This window comes from Urocampus carinirostris, chromosome 7 (genome assembly GCF_059441175.1).
Source record: "Urocampus carinirostris isolate Australia breed hairy pipefish chromosome 7, RoL_Ucar_1.0, whole genome shotgun sequence".
NCBI classification, from domain to species: Eukaryota; Metazoa; Chordata; class Actinopteri; order Syngnathiformes; family Syngnathidae; genus Urocampus; species Urocampus carinirostris.
This window is the reverse complement of record NC_142355.1, coordinates 26,775,782-26,791,150: the sequence shown is the minus strand read 5'-3', so window position 1 is coordinate 26,791,150 and position 15,369 is coordinate 26,775,782. Positions and strand designations below refer to the sequence as shown.

At 38.6% G+C, this 15,369-nt stretch overlaps 1 protein-coding gene across 1 annotated transcript in view; it reads left to right on the top strand.

The window, feature by feature from the left end:
- The first annotated feature begins 751 nt into the window (after nt 1-751).
- cntn1a (contactin 1a) overlaps nt 752-15,369 on the top strand; it is a 126,080-nt gene continuing 111,462 nt past the window's right edge. Inside the window, exon 1 of the mRNA XM_088340386.1 lies at nt 752-896. The gene's annotated coding sequence lies outside the window, so the exon portion shown is untranslated. The remainder of the gene's footprint in view (nt 897-15,369) is intronic.

Here is a 15,369-nt window from a genome sequence, read left to right as displayed (position 1 = left end):
AATCATGAGATGCACAGAGCAGTGTTTCTTAACTGGTTCGTCGGGACCCAAAAGTTAGTTGTGGACCCGTTTTCAGTGGCAAAAAGAAAAGGTGGGGTCAATAACACTCCTAAGCAGTAGATGGCAATAATACCCTGCTTGATCTTCCCTACTTGTTCAGCCAATCGATGCTCTTGAGAGGGACCACATCTCGTTTCAGTGTAATTGTGTTGGTTAGATTTCCTTTTTCTGCCCAAAATAATGCTTCCAAAGAAAGTTAGTTGTAAGGGAATGGTAAAGTGGATATTGGTGACAACAACCTTCCAGTCAAAGAAGGAAACAATTGTGAAATATGAAAATGGTGTATGAGTGTCTGCCCGTAAAGCACGGCTGGAAGGTACAGTATATGATAAACATGTTATATTTTTAGCTTTTTACAAATATTTTAATAATTATGAACTACATTAATAGATAATTGTCCATGTTTAGATACACGCATTATTAATATTTTTTATTTATATTAGTATGTGGCTATTTTAAAGGCTTATAAGCAAAAATATACGGTATTGAAGTCGTTTTGGTTTTGCTGGTTGATGTGTTTTTTGAATAAAAATTAAAACAAGGTAAATATATTCTACTATCGCTGATTAAAACTGCACCATCACAATTCTTCAAACACTTTGGTTGACTTCTAGCTGGCATTTCCACCCTCATTCATGGTGTTTAGTTCCCTCTAGCGGCCCTTTTTTACAACTGCACCTCCCTCCCATTCTCACTGGGGACAGAACCGCGCGGGTCTCCGCTTCTCTTCGTGTCAGTTTCTTGTGCATCCCCTTTGCGAGCGGCCGGCGTGGCGAATGTGAGCTCAGGCGAGCCGGACCACGCGCACGCACGCCAAGACTCGTCCTCCGTGGAAGGTAAGGATGCACACATCGGGCCACTTGTTTAATTTTTGGGGGGAGATTCCAGGAAATGTTGACAACCAAATGAGTGTTGTTTACATGTCAGCTGGACGGAGACTGCACGCTGCTTCTCCGCAATGCAGAAGGGATCAAATCAAATCTGTATTTTTATTCACCTGAATGTTTTTGAAAAACGTTGCAAGTATGTTTTTGCGTGTGGTCCTGGTGATGCACGCGTGCACATCCTTGCGTACGCCGGAGATAGTGACGTGTGTTACTATGCACACAACACACCTTGCTCGCAAGTAGAAGACCTCTGATTGGGCCAAAAAGCTCCCGATTTGAACGTAGAGACGCTAAGGAAAATGCAGATTCTGCATATTTGCACACAGAAGCTATTTTTAAAAGGGAGAGCATGTGAGGTTAAACGACTCACGGTTGGATTGCAGGTGGAACTGAATGGGTGCGTCCTGTAGAATGTTTTTTGGGCTAGACTGTTGCAGAGTATAAATGGATATCTGTTGGCTTATAAATCGGTTTTTGAGTGCCTTTCAAACAAAATCTGCACAGTTATATTGAAAGCAGTCTTTTTTATGCTAGTTTGGCTATACATAAAATGTTTTGCTCGGAAGTTTTTAGCATATATATTACTAAAATTTCAATGGTACTCATTTTTCAGCATAGTGGGTGTCATTATCTTTAACCTAGCTTCTAAAAGAGCTTTACAAACAAACTAGAGTTGCAGGGTTGACAAACCGCTTAAACCTGAGAGTTACTTTCTTGTTCCTGATTTAATGCAAAGGGCTACCAGTTTGATATCCTTTTTCTAGAATAATCACCTATTTTGTTATTACTTTGCTGTTACTTTGTTACTATTGTGTTATTATCAGCTTGTAACAAATTGGCTCAGTCAATCACTAAAATAACTTCTTTGTACAAAGGTACCCCTACTTACAAATTTAAGTTGTTTTGGGAGTAGATTCGTAACTGAAAACTTTGTAAGTAAAGCCGGATTTTGAATGAAAACGCGCTATTACGTTCCATGCCCCGCAAAAATACAGTATGATATTCTTCTAGTAAATCGTAGAAGAGCATCAGAACATGAAACAAATACATATTAAAAATGAATTACTGCACAATAACATAAAACGAGAGGCACATAGTGTTAAAAAAAAACAAAGAAAAAAGTAAAAAAATAAAAACACTTATTTACCCTTTTGCCTCCATTTTTTGAAAAACTGATCCAACGACATCTGATTTTGACAATCTGTAACAAATGCTGGAGGCAGACGTCATCATAATAAGCGATAGCCCGACTTATCAACACTTCCCCGGTGATTCCTTTCCACAAATTCCCAGACTTGGTGGGATTTAGATAAAATGTCTTTCATTTTAATTTGGGCTGCATCTTCCTTCCCGCCATTTTACCAGAACCCCTCATCCTCCTCGTCTCTGAACTCTGAACTGTAATGGTGACACAAAGAGCATGACTGGATGACGAATGTACAATGGATTGTGTGGTGGATTTTAAGCGATAGCCGGTTTGTTTACGTTCAGGAAACTCTGGGAATGGCTAATAGCAGCGCTGACTTTACTGTATTTTTGACTTTGTATCGTGAAACACCTCCACAACTAGAGGCAATATTCTCCTGTTGAGGTTCTTTGCAACCTAAACTTTCATATATAAAGACATTTGTAAGTACAGGTACAACTGTATAAGGGGACTGCTATAGGCTAATCTTAATATATTTACATGCGGACCTTGCACCTGAATACAATTATGTTAAACTGAAATAATTATAATCAAAATACGTGTGGTGCATATAATAGCACAAAAATGTTATTATGCCTACTTGATTGTTTTCACTGTTTTTACAAATTGGAAATATATTTGACTTATTTTCAGAATTATTATGATCCTACAATCAATTAAATTGGACAAACTAATCATTTTTTAGAAAATAGTATAGCACTTAGTATAGCATTAGCAGCTAGCGGTTGCAACCACAATGCTGCAATCAGTGGTTAGTATGTGACATCAATATTTGCTGCTTAGTAAATGAACATTAACTACTCAAGTGACGCTAGCCGGTAAAGCTAAACTAGCCATGAAAACGAGGAAAAATTATATTTGTTAAGATTAGGGATTAAGGGTAGGGGATTGGAGGGTTGGAGTTAAGGGTTACTGTATGGGGGTCAGGGCCTTAGGGAGATAGGGTTAACTTCAAGGGTTAGGGATTAGGGTGAGGGTAAGGTTAGGGCTTAAGGTGAGGGTTATTTGTAAATATAGCTCCACCTGAGTTAGCAAAAATATGTGTTAAATCCAAGCCAGAACTGGATAAGATTTTTGACATCATGGTGTTGTTTACGTCCTTTGCAGTTTAATACAGCCTACTTCTAAATTGAATTAAGAAAACAATCATGAGCAAAAGCAGCATCTACAATTACAACTGATACCAGATCGCACATTGTGATATCGGACAATATTCCTGCATCTAATATGAGATCGATTATCCTCATTCTGTCACTTCTACAGACCGTTTGGTGAGAAACAGAACCCAAAATTTTAGGTACAGATGCTGACCTACGTAAAATATTCTGGACGATCGTTCGTAAATTGAATTTTTCCGTAAGTGGCCTTAGGGCTATGTTTTGTTTGTTTAAGGTTTGTATAAGTATGTTTAAGTTTGTACAAGTAACCTGTTTTGTTTTGAATAAACACATAACCATTTCATTAAAAATATGTTCTATAAGATAAATAAAGTTAAGTGTAACATACTTTTGGAAGATGAGCTTCAAGAGGTCCTCCTCCGTGTTAGAAAATAAGCGATCCAGCCATTTTCTCAACCGCATCAAGCTTTCTTATTCCACTTTCGTTTCAAAAGAAACGTTTTGCCTCTTCTTTACACTTTACACTAACCCTATTGAATGGCTGCACGAGATATAAAACAATAAAAATGTCAAAGTTCTTAGCGCACTGGAGATACAGTATAGTATTTACACACGAACTAGGAAGAGGAAGCTGGATTTCTTCTTCGGGGTGGATGCTGGGTGACCTCTCACAGCGCCACCCGCCAGTAGCGGCGGAAAGAAGCACGACAGTACTGTCCTGTACTCAGAAAAAGGTGCACAGAATACAAAACCTAACTTACAGCAATGTCCGGATATTTTTCGACATCCCGAAGAAACTGTTCGTATCTCCCGTTGAGCGTAAGTCGAATGGTCGTAAGTAGGGGGTGTCTGTATCTTCAACATATTTTCGAGTTTAAAAAGGAAAAACACCGCACGGCACACAAACCTCGTCCATAAGTCAAGGCATTGCATGACCTTTCCCCGGCTTTTCCCGAGACCCGCGTCTCGAAGACTAAACCAAACGTGTCAAACTGTCACCCAGTATTGCACGTACGTCCGTCAGGTGGGCCGCTTTATGAAAGTTGCAAGTGGGAGCACCGCTAATGCATCCTGGGCTGTGTACCGAGAAGCCCCCAGGACACACCCTCTCCATCATGTTCGTTGAAAGAAAATTTGAGCTCTCTCCAAAGTAGGTTGAAATGTGCGTGCTTTGAAAGCTAACCGTGTTCCGTTGACTTTTGCGCTAAGTCGTTAGCCGGGGCTGCAGGCTGCCGATGCATTACGGGGTGGGGGGACGCTTTTCTCGTCGTATTTTACTGTCACAACAAATGAGTGGAGGCTGGTGATGTTTTTTAAAATTGCCGCCTTGCTTTCAACGGCACATGGCCTTGGGGGTGACGGCAATGGCTTTTTACTTTTGCTAACATGCCCTCTATATACGTTTACTTAACAAAGGACAATAGTGTTTTTTTCTACTGCACTTAGTCAGAAACAGTGGATAAAACACAGATCTGGATTTTTGCCACGACAGATAGTCAGTCCAAAAGTGATTTTAGGTGATTAGATGGCTTTTCAGTTGTCCTTCTGATCCCTGGATTGTAGATATCTTAAATCAAAGAGGAAATGGATAAACAGTGGAGATATTGGCATCTGGCAGGGCTTGAGAGTCTATTCTAATTTTGATTTCTGATAGGTAGGTCAGCAATTGAATTAGGCTTTTCAAGCGTATTTCGTGGTTCGAACTGCAGTTACAAACTACGGTTTTGGCCTCATACTAGACATTTATAGCCCCTTTCGGGTTTCCATGTCGGGTTTTAAACTGAGGTTTAAGCTTCACGTTAAGGTTTAACCCTGTAACGTTCCAACAGCCACCCTGTGCGGAGTTTGCATGTTTTCCCCGTGCTTTCGTAGGTTTCAGTTTCCTTTCACACCACCAAAGACATGCATGTCGGGTGTATTGTGCCGGTCCAAATTGTCCATAGCTGGCAACCAGTTCAGGGTGTCCCCTTCCCACTGGCCGAAGATAGATAGGATGACCCTACTGAGTATAAGCGGCAAATAAAATGGATGGATTGATGGTCCTAGGGTTTCAATCTAGGGTTTTAAACAAGGCTATCTGCTTCTTATCCAATTCTTAACCGGTTTGTAGGATTTGGAGCTAGTATTTTGGTCTTTTATTACGCTTTCTTTCACTGTTTTTTTGCTCCTTTCCCCTTTTTAGTTAATTTTCTTTTTATTTTCTTTATTTTCTTTGTCTTTGTATGTGTTTGTCTAGCTGTCGGTCACCCTTCTTGAGGGATATGACCAGGGTAGATAGATAGATAGATATTACGCTTTCAAAGCGCTTTTACTGTTTCGAGCTAGGTTTTTCGTCTAAAAGTGTTGTTAGGGTGTTGAGTTAGGTTTTACGGTTTTGGCTTCATCTTAGAGTTTTAAGGGTTTTGGTTTAGGGTCTCAGCCTAATATCAAGGTTTTAAATTATTTGTAGGGTTTCAAACTGGGGTTTTGGCTCCATGTTAGGGTTTCAGGCTAGTTTGAGGATTTTTTATGGATTTTGATCTAGGGCTTTGACTTCATGTCAGGGTTTTTAAGGTTTCAGACCAGGGTTTTGGCCTAAGGGGTTTAAAGCATTTTTAGAGTTTTGATCTAGGTTTTCATTCTAGAGTTTCGGCTTCATATTAGGGTTTTATCGATTTTTTTAAGCAATTCAAACTTCGGTTTTGGCTTTATTAAAGGTTTTTAAATCTTTTCAAGGTTTTCAAAACATGGTGCTTTATGTGGAGTTTTTTGGAATTGTCTGATAACGGTTCTAAAATGTATCTGTTTTTACTAGCAACATTTTGATTTTCTACAGTTTAGCTGAACGAACACTGAGAAAGTAACCCAATGTCAAACTGCAGCTCAATTGTACTGTAACGTTAGCACAAACGTCTCCTTCAGTCCTTACGCTCCGATTCAAAACCCCTCCTTTTTTTGTCGACCCAACAGTTGACAAATGAACAATCGATAGCAAGGCGCGCTAATGGTACAGTAGCAAGGCGGAGATACGACATGACGTCTTTAGCTGCAAACAAACCGACAGACAGACAGACTCTGTTCGTGTGTGAGGAGGCGAAAGTCCCCGTTTGCACTCGAGTTTTGCTTCTGCATGAATCGACTCGGAGTCAAATTGTAAAAAATGGATTGACTGTACCATATATCTCTATTGACGCAAATCCACCTATCGTTACCGAGGATAAGTTCCTTTCCTGGAATTTTTAACATTGACACTTTGCATTAATGCATATGTTGCTGAGGAAAGTGAAACCAAGTGCTGATTTTGCATTTCTGACGGCCATTGTGCTTTATCCCCATTAATTTGAGAGGGGGTGCTTTTAATGGCAGATTGTATATGATTACTCAAAGAATCAAAGCAGCTTAGCTCTAAAGTGATTGAGCTCATCGGTGGTGTAATTCTTTAGCTTATGTTTTTATGATAAAACCTTCATTAAGTGTTTTTTTTTGTGTGGTTCAGACATAAAAACGAGTGTTGGTATTTTTAGTTTGGGACATGATACCATTGCTATTCTCGGTAAGTCTATTAATAGGATAAAAGCTGCCTGACGGATATGTTCTGTAGTTGACATGACTGCTATCAAAACTTGTAACATAATGTGTAGTGATTAGCGATCTTTTGAAGTATTCCTAAAGACATACAACACACATGACAGCGTGTCAGAGAGGTCAGGATTGTATTTTGAATAAAATAACTAATTGGGGCCCAAGATTGTACCCAGGGGAATGCCTTTGTTTAGCATAGCATCTTGGACTGCCCTTTTTTCTTTGAAATAAATACGCTGTGAAATGATTACAATTTTACAGAAGACACATGAACTAAAAATAAATCATAAGACGGATAAACAAATCTCATTTTTGTTATAACATTATATTTTACATTAGAGCTTTCCCTTTCACTTAAAATCAAATTAAATGAGTTGAAGGGAGATAGGATTGTTGTAAAAGATTGGTTTCTTCAAGGAAAGATCGGCTGATCACAAATCCGAAACATTTTAGGAAATCGTGGCAAATCATCGGTAGATTTATAAATCGAGTATCAAGCATGATTTATTAGTTATAAATCATTCAATTTAGTTACAAATCAGGAAAATTTGATGACAGATTTAGAAAAAGGTTACTCTTTAAATAACTCTAAAATAAACTATTTAGAATTATCCCTATAATTAACATACTAAAACACATTTCAATTATTTTTTTTCTCATCATGGAGACGAAATGCTGATTTAAAACTACTATTCTTTGTTCAGCTCGTGACAATCTTAATAACACTATTCCAAATTCCTTTTTTTTTAAAGAATATTTTGGGTTTTGTTGGTGTTTTCATAAAATATATTTTGTCTTTGCTTAAAATTCTACACCAGCAAGAAAAAAATAAAATATTTTCTTGTTCTCTATATTTTGTCTGTACCAAAATGTTAGTTGGATTTTGGTGGGCGCCTTTCGAAAAAAATTAATTGCACTTCCGCTATTTTTAGAAAACCATGTGGATTGATGCTACCGCTCATCAAAAATTAACATATTTTTTATAATGGTTTTTCCTCTCCCTTTTTAGACTTCAGTTTTATATGTTGAGAGCTAAAAGTCTGAAACCCAACAATGTCATTGAGTTGGCTTAGGCGTAGCATTAGCTAAGTTTGTATGTTTTACTATGTGTGGTGGATGCGGACCCAAAAGCAGACACAACAGGAAGAGTTAGGACGAAGATTTATTTGGACAAAAAGGAAAAAGAAAATGTATTCTGCAACTACAGGTGGTAAAAACGATCAATGAGAAATACAGTCTGAAAAAGTTATGAGAGAGTCCATCGACACAAGTAGGAACACAGTCTGGAATTATTTATGTCCAAATGGAAACATATGCTGGCCTGGAGAGGGATGGGCGCAACCAGGCTGTACTTGCCCAAGACATAGCACAGGAAGTGGTGCCCCCAACGACGGGTTAAAGGATCAAAACAAACAATCGAACTTACTAATCAGTGGGCACAAAGGACATGGAGAGCAGACACTAAGGTAAGCAACACAAAGGCAATCATTAAGTACTATGGGGCAGGTAATCATTCTGTTAAGTGTGGAGATTAGAATCAGGTGTGCCCAGTTTAGCCAGTCCCCCCATAATGACTCCTTCTAGGGGGAAATGGCGTTCCAGTTCCTGAAATCTTTATCAACATGTCAAATTCCACTTCCTCGTCCCAAATAAACAGCTGTGTGTCCCAGGATGTGAGTCAGACTCAAATCTATGTAAACTTAATGAATCACGAACGCTATCATCTCAATACTTAACCGAGTTATGTTTTACATGGTTATGTAATTGCAAGTTTCCTAATGGGGCTTTTGAGGAGGATGATCAGTGTTTCCGCCTCCAGCATTTTTGCACACGCATCATGTTTTCGCAACATCCAAAGCAAAGTCACAATTACGCCGTTCTCCGCACTGTCGAGCTATTTCGGTCCACTGGGGAGGACTTGAGCAATATTTTGTAACGGAAAACCAGTCTGGGATTTAGATGAGGTTGGATCTGTGGTCTTTGACGCACTACCAAGTACAATTTTTAGGGAATAGCGTGACTAGTACCTGGTTTGTAATCCAAAACATTATTGCCGATTATTTGTGGCATGTAAAAGGGATATTGGTAAAGAAAATCCACATAGCGGGATAAATAATCAAAGGATAATACATTGTTTACATATAAAAGATATCATTTCGCCTGTTTTAAAGATTAGATCAGCGGGCCGCATCCCTCAGCATTGATATTGTAGGTAATCTCATGCAGTGTTCCAGCCTAATCCTCTTTAGTCCGCGTTCATTGCAGGTTAGCGGAGGCTCACCGATTGTTCCGCTATCGTTTTTAGCGAGACGGACGGCATCGGGGGCGGCCCAATTAGAAAGAGAAGCCTCATCGGGCCCGGCTGCTCCCAGGGCCTTTGAACGGAAACTGTTGCTATGGTGCTGTTAGCATGTGCAGAAGACAGGAGCACAAAACGTCTTTGCTCTTGATCAGCATTCAAGACTGCCGGGCATGAGAATCCTTATTTTTTCTCATCGGTAGCAAACATGTGAACTGTTTTAGGACAAATTAGTTTTCCTCGAACTTAACCGAAGGAAATCCAATGGGTGTCCGAGTTGAATGAGAGTCGAATCAAAATTTTGCTAATTTTCTGCAAAAGAAGGCGGCTTGCAAAAGTCTTTTAGGGAGTCTGGAGAGCAAGGAATTACAAAGATCTAAATTGAAATCAGAATTGTCATTGATAAAAGAAATTGTGAACTTTGCTTACAATGAGATCAGAGGTGGAAAACCAGGACAACCATGTAACTAAATATATAAGATATTTAATATAATAATATTTATAAGGTAGGGATTTTAGACTGTTCCAAGTGGTAAGGGTTTCAAATTAGGGTTAGGGGGTCATATTAAGGGTTTAGAGCCTTGTCAGATTTTCCAACCAGGGTTTCAGCTTGATATGAGGGTTTCAGCTTGATATGAGGGTTTTAAAGAGTTTTTAGTGTTGATCTGGGTTTTTGGTTTCATATTAGGTTTTTAAAGCATATTTGCGGTTTCCAACTAGGGTTTCAAACTAGGGTTTTGGCCTCATATTGTCTATTTAAAGCATTTTTAGGGTATCAATCTAGCATTTCAAAGTAGGCTTTTGGCTTTGTATTTGGTTTTAAAGCATTTGTTGGTGTCAAGCTGGGGTTTGGGCTTCATATTAAGAATTTGAAGTGTTTCCAAAGTTAAATATACAATTTCAAAACAAGTGAAGTCATTTTTATTTGTATAGCCCTTAATCACTGAGTCGAGTATGGATTCATATTAGGGCCAAATAATTTTTAGCCTTTCAATTTCGGGTTTCTGTTTCTTACTAGGGTTTTAAAGCATTCTAAGGGTTTACGACTAGGGTTTAAACTAGGAGTTTGGCTTCATAATGGAGCTTTAAGGGTTTTGTATATGAAAATTTCAAGCAAAGTTTCCGATTGTATTTAGGTTTTGAAGTGTCTTTGAGGGTTTGAACTAAGGTTTCAGCTTCATGACAGAGTTTTGGTGTTTCATTTTAAGCTTTCCAACTCGGGTTTCAAACTACGGTTTTTGCCTTTTATTAGGTCTTTAAAGCATTCTTTAATGTATCAAGCTAGGATTTTTAACAAGGATTTCTGCTTTCTGCATTGTATTTACGTTTCAAATTCATTTTAGAGTTGTAGGTGCATTGGGACAATGGTGCAATAGAAATAGTGCAATAAAAGTAGGAAATATAAGAAAATGGCAGGTCTTAAAAAAAGTAAGCCATTACCCGGTGCACCTGTGCGTGCCACCATCTTGCAGTGAGAGGAGATAAAAGCATGCATTTGCACTTCTATGTTTTCCTTAATCTAGCTGTATTGTTCAAATGATAAAAAAAAAAATCAATTTTTGATGTATGAAATAAAACTGAGCTCAGAGTTGACTTTTTCTCTTTAGGACTGGTCATTAAGACCCCAGTTGTGTCCTTGGTGAAGAGCACTCTCGTCCTTTAAACCGGTTGACCCTGAGGCGATGCATATTTAAGTGTCAGATTTAATGGATAAAGGGCTTGCAAAGGACGTGGCCCGCCAAGGCCACGTGAACCGCATGCCGAGGGGGCAGACCTCCTGGGAAGTTCAATTGTACATTCAGGGGGGTTTTATTTCCTTTTTCAGGACAACTGCATGGCTAAATTGTCTGTGGATCAATAGTTTTGCTTGCTCATGGTCCATCACCGTGAGTGAAGTCCATTTAAAGCATAGAAATCCCATTATGCTCGGGCGCTTGGGGCCTCGGGAAGCTCCTCTGCTATGCCTGGTGGTATTACCTGCATTGTCTCAATGAGGACCACCCATCACACTTTGCCAACAAAGACGGCTTTCCTTTGAATCATGTAAGAGTGTTCGGTAAAAGACGTTAAACCAGATTAAAAAATCAAGTTGATGGTACAGCGGCTGGTAAAAAGAAGAGTAGCATCGCTGGATTTTGCCTTGGCAACCATATAAAATGGCTTCACTGGCTGTTATTGGGGGACAAACTTGGATTTGTGCTAGGACCGCTATCTGTTCTTTTTCAAGGATATATGCTATTCGTAATAAATGGTAAAGGATATTTTCTAGGTATATTGAGAATCAACTGTCCTGTTTGTATTTCGACCTTGTTTAGCTAAGGCCAAAGTATTCTTAAGTTAAATTAAACCACATTTATGAAATCGTTACAAAAAGGTAATGGACCTGCATAAAAGTAATACAAACTGAATTTCAATATCATTGTTTTTTTTTTAAGGATTTATCATTATAAATCTTAATTATTGTTGGGGACTGTTCTTCCATCTTTGAAGAGTGATGTTGTTCATGAAAAATAAATGCTGTCAAATGAAAAGAAATCTGTCATTAGTTTGGACAGTATTTTTTATTTTCATTTTCATTTTTTAAAATCTAAAACATGTGTGATGAATCATTTTTAATGAAAAAAAAACAAAAACGAAAACCAAATGTAATAATTTAAAATTGGTAAATGTGATTTTAAGTCATTTTAAATGACAGATAGACCTATCCCAATTAATTCTTATTTCAATAATGTTTTATTACAAAAACTCTCAGTCAAATAAGTTCAAACAACAATAGCAAGATCTTTTTGATATAGAATTAAATTCAAAACAAAAACAAACATTCTCCCCAAACTACTTGACTTTTTGGCCTGGGCCGTTTTGCAAGGATTTTTCTACTTCTAGGGTTTGATTCCGTTTACTCTGATCTTGCATGGAGCTCAAAACAATAGCAATCAAACGATTCACAGTAATTCCTCATTTTTCGCGGGAATGATATTCCAAAAAGGTCCCGCAATAGTCAAAACCCGCAAAATAGAAACCTTTATTCATTTATTAAATACTCTAAGATACATTAAAACTAGACATCGGGAACAGAGCCTCTGGAATGGCAGACTGTGGTGGTGGTTCCCCCTTACAAGAAGGGGGACCAGAGAGTGTGTTCCCACAACAGGGGAATCACACTTCTCAGCCTCCCTGGTAAGGTCTATTTAGGGGTACTGGAGAGGAGGGTACACCAGGAGGTCGAATCTCGGATTCAGGAGGAACAGTGTGGTTTTTGTTCTGGCCATAGAACACTGGACCAGCTCTACACACTCTGCAAGGTCCTTGAGGGTGTATAGGAGTTTGCCTATCCTGTCTACATGTGTTTTGTGGACTTGGATTAGACATTGGACCGTGTTACTCGGGAAGTTTTGTGGGGGTGCTTCGGGAGTATGGGGTACCATACAGTCTTATCCGGGCATTAAAACTAAATAATAAACTCAATTTATTTTGCAACTACAATTACAGTACTTTATATACGTTTTTAATTTTTTTTACAAATTATTTCTGTACTGTCAAAGTACAATTTTAAAAAACAACATTTTACACTAAAGGGCGAATTGATTTCAGGACTTATGTTTTTACTTTTTATACTTTGTTGCCATCATGTTGACATTATGAACTACTTCATTACGGCTTGGGTCGGCAACCCAAAAGGTTAAAAGAGCCGTATTGGACCAAACAAAACAAAAAAAACACCCTAAAAATGACTTGAGCCTCAAAATGATGAAAAGCCTTTGAACACACATCATGTTTATTGTACAGTTATTGTAAAACGTTGAGAATGTACCATGTTTGTCCTACAAAAACCATATACTTTTCCATTATCAAACATTTTTGAAAAAGCGCAAGGCAGCAAACAGGCTAAAAAGCCACATACAACTCTAACGCAGATTTAGCGGGTCGAGAAGTTCTGGTTTGTTGGCGATGGAAAGCATCTTCCTCTTCCTTTCCTTGCTTTTGTTGGTCCAGTGCGTTTTGTTGTCAAAATGGCTTTTAGAGAAACTTGAAGTTGAGAAACATTTGCGCATACATAATGTTGGTTCGTCAAACTGTTTTACGTATGTGTACAACGTCATTGACGCACATACAGAGTAAGGCACAAAGGGGACCAGCGAATATTTAGCCAATCAGAATGCAGAACACAGCTCACTATAAAATCCGTAAAGTAGCAAAAACCGCAAATAATGAACCGTGATACAGCAAGAGATTACTGTATTTCCAAACATCTTAACAGCAGTAGATCACTACCACTCTCTAGTTAAAGCTTGCCCAATATTTTTCTCAAACGTTCCATTACGTACTGTAATTTCCGGAGCACTCTTCTCGCTAAAAGATTTTCACTCTTGGATCGATCCAAAGTTACAGCGCTGTGTCATGCTGATCGTAAGCTAACGCTGCCTATGGTGAGTCCCTGATTCAACAGTTATTTGTTTTCCTCTGTCTCTCTCAAAAGGGGTAAACAGAGAGGGAGTTTTTGTTTGGCCCCCGACAAATCATTTGGAGCTCGTCCTTCATTCTTTCAATCGACTTGACTACAAATAAATGTCACAGCTGGTCGGAACTTCGTGCAAAGAGTGTGTTACCGGCGGCCTTTATCCAGAATTTGGTTCGGGTGAATGAGACAAACAAGTTGGGTTTCCCCCTGGACCTTCTCAAATAGTCTCACATGAACGCTTTTGCTGCATGTCGAATGGCAAAAAGCAAATGCGGCCCTCTCGATTGAGGCCGGTCTTTGTACCGGTTCTCGCTCTTCAACTGGCAGGTCAACACCACGCTTTTTAGCTAGCGTGCCGCCGGTGATGGTGATGTAACCAACCTGCGTCATGTTTTCGGGCCCGTACATCAGCGCTAACAGCTTCCGACAAAGCGTCCCTAAAACTGCACCCTATGCAGGAATTTATATTTTCAGCCCACAGTATCTTCTTTCAGACAAATTCCGTTTGGACTGCTACTCTGGCTGACTTATTCATGAGTCTTGTGGACTAATTGCACTCTGTTTTTTTTTGTCTCTCTCTCTCTCTCTCTCTCTCCAACTCTCTCCCTCTTGGCGCCTAGTTAGTAGCTGCAGGATCTTTTGTTGCAATCTGCTAATTCATGCTGCCGACATTTCAGCCTCTCAGTTTTACTTAGCAACGCCACTTTTGGACCCCGAGAAGACGAGTTCATGAAAAGCAGCGAGCGTCCTTTTTCCGATTCCGGATCTCACTTTTTTGTCGTCATTGAAGTAGAAAGCATACAAAGGCTAACGGGTGTCGAGGATTGTTCGATTAGCATACCTGTCAACCCTGACTGACTAAAATGTGCTAAAGTCAAGTGGAAACATTCCCTTTTTCATGTTCTATTGTTTTTCTACTGTCATTTTCTGTGTTTTGGTGCTTCCAGTCGAATTTTACTCCTTGATGGCTTACAGATTAATAAATAATTAACAATTAATAAAGCCAATTTCCCTTTAAACTATAATGCATTGTATTTATTGTTCTCTAGTTCTGCCTAATATACTAACATATTGTGCAGAAGTCTGGGGGCAATAATTACAAAAGTTCACTACAGCCCCATTTTACCCTCTAAAAACGTGCAATTAGAACCATACACAGGGTAGGATATCAGGATCATACTAATATTTTATTCCTGCAGTCCAAATTATTACAATTGGATGATTTACTAAAAATGTTTTCTTTGAAACTGCTATTTAAGGTCAACAAAAAGTACCAGAAAACATCAAAAAATTATTCACTCCGAAGGAAGGAAGTTATAACTTAACGGACTGTAGAAAATTCAAAATCCCAAAGGTGAGAACAACCAGGAAAAGTATGTGTGTGTCTGTGTGTGGAGTCAAACTTTGGAATAATTTACAAGACGAGATCAAACAATGTCCAACTATTCACGTGTTCAAATATAAATACAAAAAACATTACTGGCAGAATAGATGAAGAAATGGCATATGAGTGATTCTAGAGATTGGAAATACTGCATTTGCAACTATAGTTAACCTTGTTGTTATTGTTACGATTATTATATCATAACTTTTATTATTGCTATTGTTGTTATTATTTTTGGTGTCACAATGATATTTAGTGACTAGTAGCATTATAACGTTAATGGATGGGTACTACGATGATTAGTGTACAAAATGTGTGACTATTGTTATTATAATTATTAATATCTGACCTATGTAAGATGTATATCCGTGAGACTTTATTATGTTAGACACAA